General features: G+C 36.4%; 1 protein-coding gene across 3 annotated transcripts in view; it reads right to left on the bottom strand.

The window, feature by feature from the left end:
- Nucleotides 1-15,183, bottom strand: part of DAO (D-amino acid oxidase) — a 151,630-nt gene that overhangs the window by 71,913 nt on the left and 64,534 nt on the right. The window contains exon 1 of one of the 3 annotated variants that reach the window (XM_053702140.1): nucleotides 1,198-1,323. The exons of the other annotated variants lie outside the window; for them this stretch is intronic. The gene's annotated coding sequence lies outside the window, so the exon portion shown is untranslated. Of the gene's footprint in view, nucleotides 1-1,197; nucleotides 1,324-15,183 lie in introns of those variants that run through there. 3 annotated transcript variants of the gene reach the window in all.

The raw sequence follows: 15,183 nt of genomic DNA on the forward strand, positions 1-15,183 counted from the left end.
GACTACTCTGCCTGTTTAACTCTTGAATTGCTGGATTTCCTTATCATTGCTAAACTCTGCCTGTCTGACTACTCTGCCTGTTTAACCCTTGAATTGCTGGATTGCCTTATCATTGCTAAACTCTGCCTGTCTGACTACTCTGCCTGTTTAACTCTTGAATTGCTGGATTGCCTTATCATTGAAGAATTCTGCCTGTCTGACCACTCTGCCTGTTTAACCCTTGAATTGCTGGATTGCCTTATCATTACTGAACTCTGCCTGTCTGACCATTCTATTGGCTTACCCCATAACTGCTAAACTGCTGGATTACCTTTTGTTGCTGACCTCTGCCTGTTCCTCACCATTCTATTGGTTTACCCCTGAACTGCTATACTGCTGGATTGCCTTTCTGTGTCTGAACTCTGCCTGTCTCTGACCATTCTCTGCCTTAATCTTATTGCCGTGAAGGACTACCCTGTCTACCGTGAGTACTGCTTACCTCATTTCTTAAACTCACTTTATTCTGGGATATTTCCTTATCCTTCCACTTGATGCCGGGTTAAGAAGATACAACAGTCATAATGTTTAATTTTGCAAACACACAGTGCTCCATGTTTGTTATATTGTTTTCTATCTGATTGATTAAAAGTTATTAAAACATGTTCTGTATGATATTCTTGTCATTACCCAGTTGGTTTTGCTTCAGAGAGCTATAAGTAGAGCCCAAGCCAGCTGCACAATAAGTTACAAAATGTAATCTTCTGCTTTGTGCCCAATACAAAGAACCTCAAAACATCAAATACATGTCTGACGTTTCCATTATTCTAGCCATATGTAAAGTAACTTATTTTAGACCTACAGCTCAGCTATAAAACGTATATATATATATATGTTTGATGCGGTGACTCGATGAAGTACATGCGCACTGAGGGGATTTATAGTAACATACACCTCAACAGCTGATTCCGCGTCACCGGAAGTGATGCGGTCCAGCATTCTTATGGGTCGAAAAAAGTTATAGAACACCGGCCTTGTTTATAATACAAAATACAACAGAAGTTTATATTAATCTATTTCAGCATAATAAGGAAGACATAAAATTGTTTTGACTGGTCTGTGCATACATACAGCAAACTGTTACGACACTCCATGTATTCATCATATTTTGAGCAGACACTGATACATATACAATAAGCACATGGTTAAAAAAAAAAATACCTTAATGCAAGTCCAATTCCGACCAGACTTTGAAAACAACATTAAAAATACTCTGAGAATCGTTGCAGACAGAGTGATATCCAGTTTTTGTTAGCACATATTTCATTAGCCAGCTTGCTTGTGGAAATTTGTGTAGCTCCTCCCTAACTAACTCTAAATTATTTGATCACATGCCATAAATATGTAATCTCTTTTTGCTCTGAGGAAAATCCTGTATATGCAGAACTCCTTTAGAGAAACAAAAATGATTTAACCATTTCAAAGCATAGTTGCTGATAAAACTATTGAAAGCTACTGCACTGAACAAAATTTGGCAATTTGTAGCTAGAAAAAAATCTCACTCAAAACTATATAACTTCAAAATATATAACTTCACAAGCTAAATATTACAATTACAATATTTATAATTTCAAAAGCTAAATATAGTTGAAAAAAAATATATAACTAATATAAAATTTCTTACATAAACTTAGTCTAGATATATTTTTACAATTATAATAGTTGTTTAAATATTGAAAATGTAAGTGTAAATTTTAGTTTCTATAAAGTACTTTAGTTTCTATAAAGTAATAGGCACCGCCATGTTTGAACTAGTTTTATTTGTATCTCTGTACAAACAATGCTGTGTGGAATCCCTTTTAGATTATCCCATGTTCTGCACAAAATTGTTTGGACAGCCTGTTTTATATTTGTTCCTTTAGCAGGAGAAAAAGATAAGGGGCAACTTAAAGGGATTTCTTTTTATTGTTTAAAAAGATATACACCTTTACTATCCATTCCCCCAGCTTTGTACAATCAACATTGTAATATCACTATACTTTATAACCTGTTTATAAACCTCTGCAGGCCGACTCTTATCTCAGTGCTTTTTATAAGCTTTTTAACAGTCAGACAGTGCTAGTACATGTGTGCCATACAAACATTGTGCTCACTCCTGTGGATAATGGTTATGCAAGAACCAGTACTGATTGGCTAAAATGCAAGATTGTGAAAAGCACTGAGATAAGAGGCAGTATGCAGGAGGCATAGATTATAGGTAATCATAAAGATAAAAAGTATATTAATATAGAGGGGGTGTCCATGCAGCAACTCAAGATGGTCGTATCTTCAGGAGCTACTGAGGAATAAACAGTAATCCACCAATGGCCATTTCCAAATCATCTAGTACAATATCTCTATTTTTTGCTCGCTGTAAGTATAAATCAAGCTCTGAGGACCAGATCGCATAGGCCTAAGGGGGAGGCCTAACAACAACCTAGCTGCTTAGTCCACTTTGACTGTTAAACTACAACTGCCTTCAACACCGTTTCGTATACAAAACCATAGCCCTTAAATACAGATATTTACTTTGATCACTTAGCCAAGCTAGAATATTTTCTGCTCAAAATATGCTCATTCACCTGATGCGGAGGACTTTCTGATACAGCAGCAACCTAAAGGACGTGACAAATCAGACCTCTCTAACTATAGGAAAAGCGTGCACAGCCTAGACACAGTGAATACTGTCAAAGGGATAACAATACAGGCAATCTCATTGCCCGCTGTAAAGGTGGATCAGACATCAAAGGAAATCATGCAAACAAGCACATGTGGCCAGCAAGTTTAATTTAACATTGTTGGGGACTTATCACAGAGACTCCCCTTCTGTAAAGTATATTTATGATTCTTCTACACAAATACATGCATTTACCAAGGAGCCATTCTGTATATGACTGATCTTTCCTCGGCCAGCACTATACTAATGGCCAGATTAGACCACAATCTAACACGGACATGATCCTATGCTCGACCTCGCTAAATGCAGACAGCACTCACGCATTTGCTGCATAATAAATCTACCCCAGTCTCAGCAATGATTGCTCTGGTGGTAGACCTACTAATATTTAGGTGCTGTCTCGAAGTTTGAATGGAAGAAGGGAGATCCCCCCTAGTGGAGATACTGCCTCGTTCCTCCGTGTCTTCGGGAACAAAGTACTGAAGCTCCACTACAATATGTATATGTAAATTTGTTATCTGACTTGTAAAGTTGTGTATGTAGCGTCTCAATATGTTCTGACTGCACCATACATGTCATTCTGTTTCCTACATGTCATATATAATTCTCAAGTCATGCAGAGCATGAATTTTATGTGTAAAACCATAAACCTGAGTAAGACAGACAAACTAAGTATGTGTAAATCTCAGTATCCTTTAATTTAAATCAAAGCTGTAGGTACACTTACAGTATTAGCTGGCAAACAGAGGTAGGTGATATGAGTTTGAGGCTTGAGCACTTATGGCTACAGCATGGGCTGGCATGCAGAGTCTGGGGATATTGTGTCTGGGACTGGCGCATTTACAGCTACAGCATGGGCTGGCAAACAGAGGTAGGTGATATGAGTTTGAGGCTTGAGCACTTATGGCTACAGCATGGGCTGGCATGCAGAGTCTGGGGATATTGTGTCTGGGACTGGCGCATTTACAGCTACAGCATGGGCTGGCAAACAGAGGTAGGTGATATGAGTTTGAGGCTTGAGCACTTATGGCTACAGCATGGGCTGGCATGCAGAGTCTGGGGATATTGTGTCTGGGACTGGCGCATTTACAGCTACAGCATGGGCTGGCAAACAGAGGTAGGTGATATGAGTTTGAGGCTTGAGCACTTATGGCTACAGCATGGGCTGGCATGCAGAGTCTGGGGATATTGTGTCTGGGACTGGCGCATTTACAGCTACAGCATGGGCTGGCAAACAGAGGTAGGTGATATGAGTTTGAGGCTTGAGCACTTATGGCTACAGCATGGGCTTGCATGCAGAGTCTGGGGATATTGTGTCTGGGACTGGCGCATTTACAGCTACAGCATGGGCTGGCAAACAGAGGTAGGTGATATGAGTTTGAGGCTTGAGCACTTATGGCTACAGCATGGGCTTGCATGCAGAGTCTGGGGATATTGTGTCTGGGACTGGCGCATTTACAGCTACAGCATGGGCTGGCAAACAGAGACAGATGACAACCAATGATAACTGGAACCAATGCTGCCACTGAAAGGGTATTTGCCAGTTTGCAGGAACACAATAATTAACCAGCCATTATAAGTGGCTAGTTATTGCTACAGTGAGCTCGCAGTAACAATTAGCTCTCCGAAAATTAGCCAGAGATTAGATCTCTGGTTAATTTTCTAAAAGTGCCACAAATGCCCTCCAAATAGAGAGAAGAGAGGGTAGAGAGACATTTTTAAGTAAAAGAAAATGTTAGCATTTTTTTAAAATTAAAAACAACTGCAACAGCAGTTTTTGGGGTCTAAAGTTGGTGGGAGTGGGGTGTTAGAAAAAACAATGGCACTAACATAACATGCCTTTACCTAGACCGCAATGTAAATATATAAGTATATGATAATATGCATATATATCTATGTGTTAATATGTATATATACACATAAATATACTGTATATCAGCATATACGTATATAAATGCTGCACATCGCTAAGCTACTTACCCCCTTCGCTGCATGAGGTTCTGATGCCATCTGTGACTGCATCAGAACCAGGCTCCCATAGGAGCCTATGGAAGCGCGCTCTTGTGAGATCAAGCACTGACAGTAGCAGGTCAAATATATTAAAGGGACACTGAACCCAAATTATTTCTTCGTGATTCAGATAGAGCATGCAATTTTAAGCAACTTTCTAATTTACTTCTATTATCAATTTTTCTTCGTTCTCTTGCTATATTTATTTGAAAAAGAAGGCATCTAAACTTTTTTTGGTTCAGGACTCTGGACAGAACTTTTTTTATTGGTGGAATTTATCCACTAATCAGAAAGCCGGCATCTAAACTTACATAATTGTATTTCAAATAAAGATACCAAGAGAATGAAGAAAATTTGATAATATGAGTAAATTAGAAAGTTGCTTAAAATGTCATGCTCTATCTGAATCACAAAAGAAAAAATTTGGGTTCAGTGCACCTTTAATGAGATAGTATAATTGAGGTTATAACAGGAAGCATCAAACCTGGGTGAGCAAGTATAATGTCACATTACCATGTTTTTGACAGTTTCCTTATTTCTTTCTGGAGACACTAAATAAAAAAATAAACTTGTTCCCATCAAAGGTTGATCAGGATATATACACGTGTTTATTTATGCTCTACTTGTATACAGCACTCTGATCATTATATCACATGTGACCACTTGAATACCCTTGTTTCTCATCTCACATTACTGGTTCACAGGTTTAGTGCTTTGGACCATTGTGAGCTTTTGTTTTATTATAGTCTTTGTTCTAATTAAATTCATACCTATTGATTAGTTAGGTCTTTGACGCTACTGTATTTAAATAATGCTTTTAAATAAAGATATGCAATATAAAAAATACATTTAAAAAAAAATAATGGTTCCTCTAAGTCATGATGGGCAATAGCTTCATCCGGGACATTAATGTAGCACTATTAAAGGGACATAGTACTACTGTAGCACTATTAAAGGGATTTAGTTAGAGCATAGAGCATGGCATTATAAACAACCTTCCAATTTACATATTTTATCTCATTTGTTCTTTGTTCTTTTGGTATATTTTGTTGAAAAGCATACCTAGCTGGGCTCAGCAGCAGAAATGCACAACTTGGAGATAGCTGGTGATTGGTGGCTGCACATACAGTATATGCCTCTTGTTATTGGCTCAGCTGTGTTCAGCTAGCTCCCAATAGTATATTGCTGTTCCTTCAAAAAAGGATGCAAAGAGAATGTACAAGTTTGATAATAGAAGCAATGTATGTTCTATCTGAATCATGAAAAAAATATGTTGGGATTCATGTCCCTTTAAGCATTATTCCTTGATATTTCAAATACACATTACAATGCTATAGGAATAAATGAATTGAGGTGAATTCAGACTTAAAGGGATAGTAAGCAGGGAAGAGTGAGATAAGTGGGAAAAGTTCAAACATTGTGGTGCCCATTACTTTATAGCAACTGAAGATTTTCAAAGATAAATTACAGGGAAAGGGGACAAAATAAATAATTAAAATAAATTGCTAACTACAGCAAACTAAAAAATGTTTATTACAAACGCATACTGTTTAGTATTAAAATATAAAAATTTTGGGGAAGGATTAAAGAAATAAGACATATGAGGACGCAGTCGTGGGAAGGATTTAAAGGTGCATGTGTGTATTTGTGTATGTGAGTGTCTGAGTATGTATTTATCTGTTGTCTTACATGTGACAATAGAGGCTAGATTACAAATTGCGCTGTAACGGTTGCACACGAGCCATAAGGGGTTTATTGCGGCTCTTTGCTGGCGTCCGAAGTAGCATGCATAATACAGGTTGAAAGTAAACCTGTTCTTTTGAGCGCAATTGAATTTAACGCACGTTGAGATAACTTCAGAGTTCTGGTTAACTAAAACGTTGCACAAAACAAATCAAAATGATATTTAATAGTGCAGTAACACTCATAATAAACATTTTTAATAAACATTCACCAAGATTACAAATTGTGCGCTTAAACCCAGTGCGTAAATAATGCAAAAAATGAGCGATATTGCAGTCTCCATAGCGCTGCCATTACAAGTTTTAAAAAAAAACTTCTTTTGTTGGCGATAGCTATAACACATTCCCCATTGATGCCTATGTGGAAAAGAAAGTTATGTAAAAACCTAACACCCTAACATAAACCCCTAGTTTAAATACCCCTAATCCGCCGACCCCCGACATCGCTGACACTAAATAAAACTATTAACCCTTAAACCGCCGCCCCCCCCCCGCATTTTTAACAGCTAAATAAACCTATTTACCCCTAAACCACCGGTCCCCCACATCGCAACTACTATAATAAACCTATTAACCCCTAAACCGCCGGTCCCCCACATCGCAACTACTATAATAAACCTATTGATCTCTAAACCGCTGACCCCCCCACATCGCTACTACTATAATAAACCTATTAACCCTTAAACCACCGGCCCACCACATCTCTAATACTAAACTAAAACTAATAACCTCTAAACTGCCAAACACCCACATGGTGACACACTAAATGAAACTATTAACCCCCAAACCTAACAACCCCTAACTTTAAATTTAATTTACAATATAACTACCTTTAAATAATTAAAAACTTACCTGTGAAATAAAAAAAAACATTAGCTTGAACTATAAATTAACCTAACATTACTATATTAAAAAAAAAAAAAAATGAAAAATAAAAAACCTAAATTACAAAATTAAAAAATCCTAAAATTACAAAAAAAGACACGAAAATTACGAAAATTAAAAATAATCTAACATTACAAAAAAAAACTAAAATTACGAAAAATAAAAAAAACACTAAGATTACAAAAAATAAACAAAATTATCCAAAATAATAAAAATTAAACCTAATCTAATACCCCTATAATAACAAAACAGCCACCCAAAAATAAAAAAACACTGCCTAATCTATCAAACTACCAATAGCCCTTAAAAGGGCCTTTTGTAGGGCATTGCCCTAAGTTAAACAGCTTTTACCTACAAAAATTACAAAGTCCCCCCTAACACTAAATACCCCACCCAACCAACCCCCCAAAATAAAAAAAACCTAAGTCTAATAAAAACCTAAGCTACCCATTGCCCCTAAAGGGGCATTTGTAAGGGCATTGCCCTTAAAAGGGCAATCAGCTCTTTTGCGCCCATTAAAAAATAAAAAAGCCCTAATCTAAAAAAAAGGGTTTTTTTTAGACTTAGGTTTTTTTTATTTTGGGGGGTTGGTTGGGTGAGGGTTTTTACTGTTAGGGGAGGCAATTGAACTTAGGGCAATGCCCTACAAAGATCCCTTTTAAGGGCTATTTGTAGTTTATTGATAGCTTAGGGGGTGTTTTTATTTTGGGGTGGCTTTTTTGTTTTTATAGGGGTATTAGATTAGGTTTAATGTTTATTATTTTGGATAATTTTTTGGAATCTTAGTGGGGGTTTTCTCGTAAATTTTTGTTAGATTATTTTTAAGTTTTCAAATTTTAGCCTTTTTTTTTTAATATTAGGTTTTTAGTTTTTTTCATTTTTTTGTAGTGTTAGGATTTTTTAATTTTGTAACAGGTTTTTTATTTTTTGTTTATTTTTTTAAATAGAAATGTTAGGTTAATTTATAGTTTAATCTTAGTTTTTTTTATTTCATAGGTAAGTTTTTATTTATTTTAAGGTAGTTATATTGAAACTTTAACGTTAGGGGGTGTTAGGTTTAGGGGTTAATAGTTTAATTTAGTGTGTTGCGATGTGGGGGGCCAACGGTTTAGGGGTTAAAGGGACACTGTACCCAAATATTTAATTTCGTGATTCAGATTGAGCATGAAATTTTATGCAAATTTCGAATTTACTTGTATTATCAAATTTTCTTCATTCTCTGGTTATCTTTATTTGAAATGCAAGAATGTAAGTTTAGATGCTGGCCCATTTTTGGTGAACAACCTGGGTTGTCCTTGCTGATTGATGGATAAATTTATCCACCAATAAAAACGTGCTGTCCAGAGTACTGAAACCTAAAAAAAGCTTAGATGCCTTTTTTCAAAAAATGATAGCAAGAGAACGAAGAAAAATTGACAATAGGAGTAAATTAGAAAGTTGCTTAAAATTGCATGCTCTTTCTGAATTACAAATGAACAAATTTGGGTTCATTGTCCCTTTAATACGTTTATTTTGTGTTGGCAGATTAGGGGTTAATACGTTTAATAAAGTATTTGCGATGCAGGAGGATGGCAGTTTAGGGGTTAATAGGTTTATTATAGTAGTAGCAATGTGGGAGGGGGGCGGTTTAGGGGCTAATAAGTTTATTATAGTATTTGTGATGGGGTGGCGGTTTAGGGGTTAATAGTGTAGTTTATAGGCGTTAGTGTACTTAGTAACATTTTTGTTATGAGTTAGCCGGACCGCACAACCTTTAACACATGTTTATTATAGTATTTATATCATAAGTTTATTATAGTATTTGTGATGGGGTGGCGGTTTAGGGGTTAATAGTGTAGTTTATAGGCGTTAGTGTACTTAGTAACATTTTTGTTATGAGTTAGCCGGACTGCACAACGTTTAACACATGAGACCTCAAATTCCACACAAAAAAGTTTTTTGAGTGCAGAATGGAGCGTTGCGTAAAGGCTAAAATGCTAGCGGTATAGCCGAACCACGTCAAAGAGAACAGAAAGAAACTTCCATAGTGTAAAACAGTTAAAATGTCCCTTTAAAATCCACCTGGAAATTTACTCACATGCAACTGATATGCTCAGTACAAATGGATCCAACTCCGTAGTAAGCAGCAGTTTCAAAATGTATTCAATACAATATGAATACAAACTTAAAATCAAACAGGCAATCAATAATCAGTCACTCTGGGTCTAATCTGCCTCTTATGAATACACTCTTTAACCACTCTGTTTAACAGCTGTCCTGCTTCAGTTGTTCTAGTGCAACGAGGGAATAAGTGTTTAAGTGGGCATACCCTTCCTTGTGAAGTATGATGCTGAGCCTCCAACATACCTTCCAGGATCAAAAGTAAAGGAACCTTCAAGTGCAACACATTTGTGGTAACTTCTGCAACAGTGTTGGGAAGAACTTTGCAAACAATATTTAAAGAGACACTGATCCCAAATTTTTTCTTTCGTGATTCAGATAGAGCATGCAATTTTAAGCAACTTTTTAATTTACTCCTATTAGCAAATTTTCTTAATTCTCTTATTATCTTTATTTGAAATGCAAGAATGTAAGTTTAGATGCCGGCCCATTTTTGGTGAACACACTGTGTTGTTCTTGCTGATTGGTGGGTAAATTCACCCACCAATAAACAAGTGCTTTCCATGGTCCTTAACCAAAAAAATAGCTTAGATGCCTTCTTTTTCAAATAAAGAAAGCAGGAGGACGAAGAAAATTTGATAATAGGAGTAAATTAGAAAGTTGCTTAAATTTGCATGCTCTATCTGAATCATGAAAGAAAAAAATTGGGTTTAGCTGCTACAACTGCAAAAGCTATATACTTTGATGAGTCAATAATTATTGGTAGAATCAGATGAACAAATGTCTTTGCTTGCAGACATATATTTCAATTTGATTGTAATGAAATATTAGTAAGGGATCTGTCTTGTGATTGCGACCAGTAGCCATGGCTTTTTATTTTTCAAAAGTGTGTTTTTCAGGTTTGCACCATATAAATAAGTGTTTTTTGGAATTGATGACTTTTTTTAATATTCAATTGTTTTTTACTGCACTGAATGGGTTTTGCGTCTAATATTGCAACTGCACTGCAACAAATATGTTCTACATTAATAACACATTTGTTACAGTGTAGCCACAATTTTAAAAGCTGTTCTTTATTAAAGTGATGGTAAACTCAGTTATTTGCAAATTTCATATTTACATCACTTTATGTAATAATTATTAAACCGCATTATAAATCCTTTAATTTTTGGTGTATTTTGATGTAAATTTTAATACATTGATAACACTGTGTTGTGCCGCATCTCGTCACCTCGCTCCGCCCCTCTTAGATGTTACACTCCATATTCTCTGTGTTGATCTGCTCTCCACCCTCTCTACACGTCAGAGGGTTTGCTCGCTCCCGACATCCTGATTTCTAACGCATGCACATTGGTTAACATGATGTATGCCAAGTAAACATCGAGTCAGGAGATTCAATGTTTACTTGGTTCAGTGTGATTGAAATTGTTTATTTTTATATTGCAACAATATTGGACCAATTTATTGGTATTAAAAAAAATTGAACACATCAAATGCGGCAATATACTTACTGGCACTGTTTCAAGTAAACTAAGAATCGTATAGTAATAGTATATGATACAGTGCTTACTTTAGCATGCCGTGTGGAAAATAAAAAAACACGCATGCGTCACATATAACATGCATGCGCGAAATTGTCTTCGGTTTTGGAACCAGTTGATTGGATGTTAGTATTGCTCGGATTGCTCATTAATGCGCATGCGCTAATCCAACTGCATTGAAGGAAGCCTGTCTGGCGACAGGATATATAATTGGACGAAAGACGGCAAAACGAATATGACGTCACGGGGGGCTGGCAATTTCACGGAACGGAGATATTCTTTATTGTGGCATTGTAAGTAAATGGATATATCATGTATAAATTGAAAATTCGTCTAAACATTTAAGAAGAGTTAACAAGATATATATCATATATTCGGTCAATAGTGAGTTTACCATCCCTTTAACAATGGTGATTGCATACATAGCAAATATATAGGTGTTCCATGGTGGGTGTTTCATGGGAGTAACCTGTATTTTAATTGAAAAACTTTGCCAGGAGTTTCTAATTTTAGGTGCACCTTTTCACCCAAATCAGTTTCCCCAGCCTTTCAGTGGTGAGATTTTGTCTTCGGTTTTGGAACCAGTTGATTGGATGTTAGTATTGCTCGGATTGCTCGTTAATGCGCATGCGCTAATCCAACTGCATTGAAGGAAGCCTGTCTGGCGACAGGATATATAATTGGACGAAAGACGGCAAAACGAATATGACGTCACGGGGGGCTGGCAATTTCACGGAACGGAGATATTCTTTATTGTGGCATTGTAAGTAAATGGATATATCATGTATAAATTGAAAATTCGTCTAAACATTTAGGAAGAGTTAACAAGATATATATCATATATTCGGTCAATAGTGAGTTTACCATCCCTTTAACAATGGTGATTGCATACATAGCAAATATATAGGTGTTCCATGGTGGGTGTTTAATGGGAGTAACCTGTATTTTAATTGAAAATCTTTGCCAGGAGTTTCTAATTTTAGGTGCACCTTTTCACCCAAATCAGGTTCCCCAGCCTTTCAGTGGTGAGATTTTGAATTTTAAGAAAATTACTGAATGTGCAGTGAAACTTAATTTACAAATCTATTACTACGCAGAAATCTTTTACTTTTAGTGAACACACAGTATATGCTATGTAAACAGGCTTGGAATACACGCCCCCTCCCCATTGCCGAGATCTGAGTTCACTGGCGATGTGGGCGGATTTTTACTCAGACAGCGATCCCTATTATTTCCTATGGCAGGCACATCACCATATGTCAAGACATAGAGGGTCAGCCTACTTTTTATAAAAAAATATATTTTGCCATCTGTTATGTGGCATATCTCAATCCCCCCTGGACTGGGGAGATTGAGAGCACCTGCTTGCGTGCGAATAGGGGGTGGTGTTGCACACTAGCTGGGGCTTCAGTGTGCAATAACGTGATGCCAGGTGAAGATGTACGCCCCTGTCAGCCGGACTTTGTTGTCTCTTGAACATTGTGATTTTGAAATAACAGGAAGTGCAACTGAACCTTAAGGCCTGGGTGCTCATTGGCGGATAAGCAGATCAGATCTCGAACTGCTTTATTGGCGGACAGTGACTTACTTAGGTTTTACTCAATATAGGAACATCCTTTTAACAACAACAACAACAAAATGTAATATGTTTAAAAATGCCCTCTTTTGGATGCTTTACCCAGCTGTGCCTTCTAAAAAATATAAATAAAAAAAGACTAAGGACACTACAGACAGCTGTAGTGTAAAACAAATTATTGTCAAAGGCAGAATGTTCATGAGTACTTGTTGAATCAGGGGAGAGCGTGCACAATATTTATTTCCCCGATGTAACAAGCACTCAACAATGCACTGCCAATAAGAAATGTCTCAGGCGCTTTTGAGATTGGCTAAATTACCTGAAGTCTAATCTATTTTTGCTGTACAGGTGAGGTGAGTATGGCCTGAAGGCTACAAGTACAAGGTAAGTTTCATTTAAACCATGCCTATATTGCAGTTCTTTTAGGTACATTGACATGATGTATTAATTTGTTTCTGTTATCACATTTTATTTGTTTTCTTGGTATTCTTTGATGAGTAAACCTAGGTAGGCTTAGGAGCAGCAATGCACTACTTGGAGCTAGCTGGTGATTGGTGGCTATACACGTGTCTTTTGTCATTGGCTCAACAGATATGTTCAGCTAGGTTCCAGTAGTGCATTGTTGCTCTGGAGCTGACTTAAAGTATGTGTTTAACCCTTTTGCAGATGTTAAAAACATAGTTATAATAAATAATAATGCTCTAACATCCAAGAACATTTTCTTTTAGCTCTTTTACATCGCTTAAAATGTAATACATAACATTTTTTTAAAGGGATTGAAAGGTCGAAAGTGAAATGTGCCTGTGTGCATTTCAAATAGAAACATTTTTGCAATATACTTTCATTAGCAAAACTTATTAACAACTTCTTGTTACATATGCATATATGCTGTGAGGGCCGTGCATCAGTAATCTCAAAGAGCTGGTAGTGGTGTGTATTGTGCCTTATAAGCCACTGCTGACTCTCTGTTAAGGGGTGGTGTTTGAATACAGATGTATGGGCCCCAACAACATATGTACAAATGCCACTGAAAATTAGTAATACATTTTACTAAAAGTACATTGCAAAAATGCTTTTATTTAAAATTGAAATGCACCCATGCACATTTTAGTTTCAGTCTTTCTATTCCTTTAGGGCCAGATTATAAGTGGAGCGTTAAATATCGTTTTCATGAAAGCAATATTTGCACTCCACTGTCTAATACCTGCACACAATGTTGTCAGCAATGTGAATGGGACCTCGCGTTTGTATTGCTTGGAAACATTGCGCTCATGAGAGCGTGCTTCTATAGGCTCCTATGGGAGCCTCATTCTGATGCTGTCAGAAATGGCATCAGAACCTAAGCAGAGCGAAGGGGTCTAAGTACCGCAGCAAAGTGTAAATATGTATGTATATGACTATATACCTGTACATATATTTATGTGTTAATGTGTATACACATAAATATATATATGTCTATAAGCATATACAGTATATTTACTGGGAACACACAGTTCCCATAGACCGCAATGTAAAGACTTTTCAGTGCCGTTTTATTTCTAACCCCCCCTCTCGTCTAGTGCAGTTATTTTATTAAAAAGATGCTACTGTCTTTATTTTTTAATAAAATAAACTGGACTGTATTTTGGGGCCCCTTTATAAAATTAACTAGAGATCTGATTTCTGGTTAATTTTCTAAGCACTAATTGTTACAGCAAGCTCGCCCGTTTGCGGGCACGCAATAATTTAGCACTCCATTTGTAATCTAGCCCCTAGTGTCCCTTTAATTATTCCATTACATTAATAACAATATTTATAGTTAAAGTGAATGTAAATTTTGATGCTAAAGTGCCCGGTTTTTAAAACTTCGATTAAAAACAGGGGCACTTTAATTCATAAAAATTTTCATTTCACTCCTGTTGTGAAAAAAAAACTTACCTTTTAATCTTCACAGCAGCTCCAGCTTCCTCCACCTGTTTCAAAGCCTCTTCCTGGGTCTAAAATGAGGCATCGGCTTCCTCCAATCACAGCAGTGAATCAGACACTGAATCCCCCGGGGGGGAAGCTGTGATTGGAGAATGACCTATCAATCATTTCTGACATCAGAAATGGCTTGTGAGACCGGAGAAAGCTGGAGCTGCTGTGAAGTTTAAAAGGTAAGTTTTTTGTCACAACAGGAGTGAAATGTAAATTTTTATGAATTAAAGTGCCCCTGTTTTTAATCAAAGTTTTAAAAACCGGGCACTTTAGCATCAAAATTTACATTCACTTTAAATAATGTTTACAATATATTAATTTCTATTAAACTGATATACAGGTATATTGTGAAGAATGTTTCAATTGTTTTGGAAGGAGGTTGTTTTTTTATGACTACATTTTAATTAGTAAGAATAACTCAACAAACACATATGCCCACTACGCCCATAATGCACCTGTTCAATTACTTTAAAGAGACATATACATATATATCTCTATGGCTTTGGAAGACAGCAGGTTAATTGCACACATGTCACCTACTGGCAATCACTACACACTATTAAACTCCCCAAATCACAATTTTTCATGTAATAATCAGATAAATAGTGCTTTCTGAATTCATCATTTCAGAAACAACTTTCCAGTTTACTTCTATTATCAAATGTGTTTCAATTCAATACT

The sequence above is a fragment of the Bombina bombina genome, chromosome 2, assembly GCF_027579735.1.
Source record: "Bombina bombina isolate aBomBom1 chromosome 2, aBomBom1.pri, whole genome shotgun sequence".
NCBI lineage: Eukaryota > Metazoa > Chordata > Amphibia > Anura > Bombinatoridae > Bombina > Bombina bombina.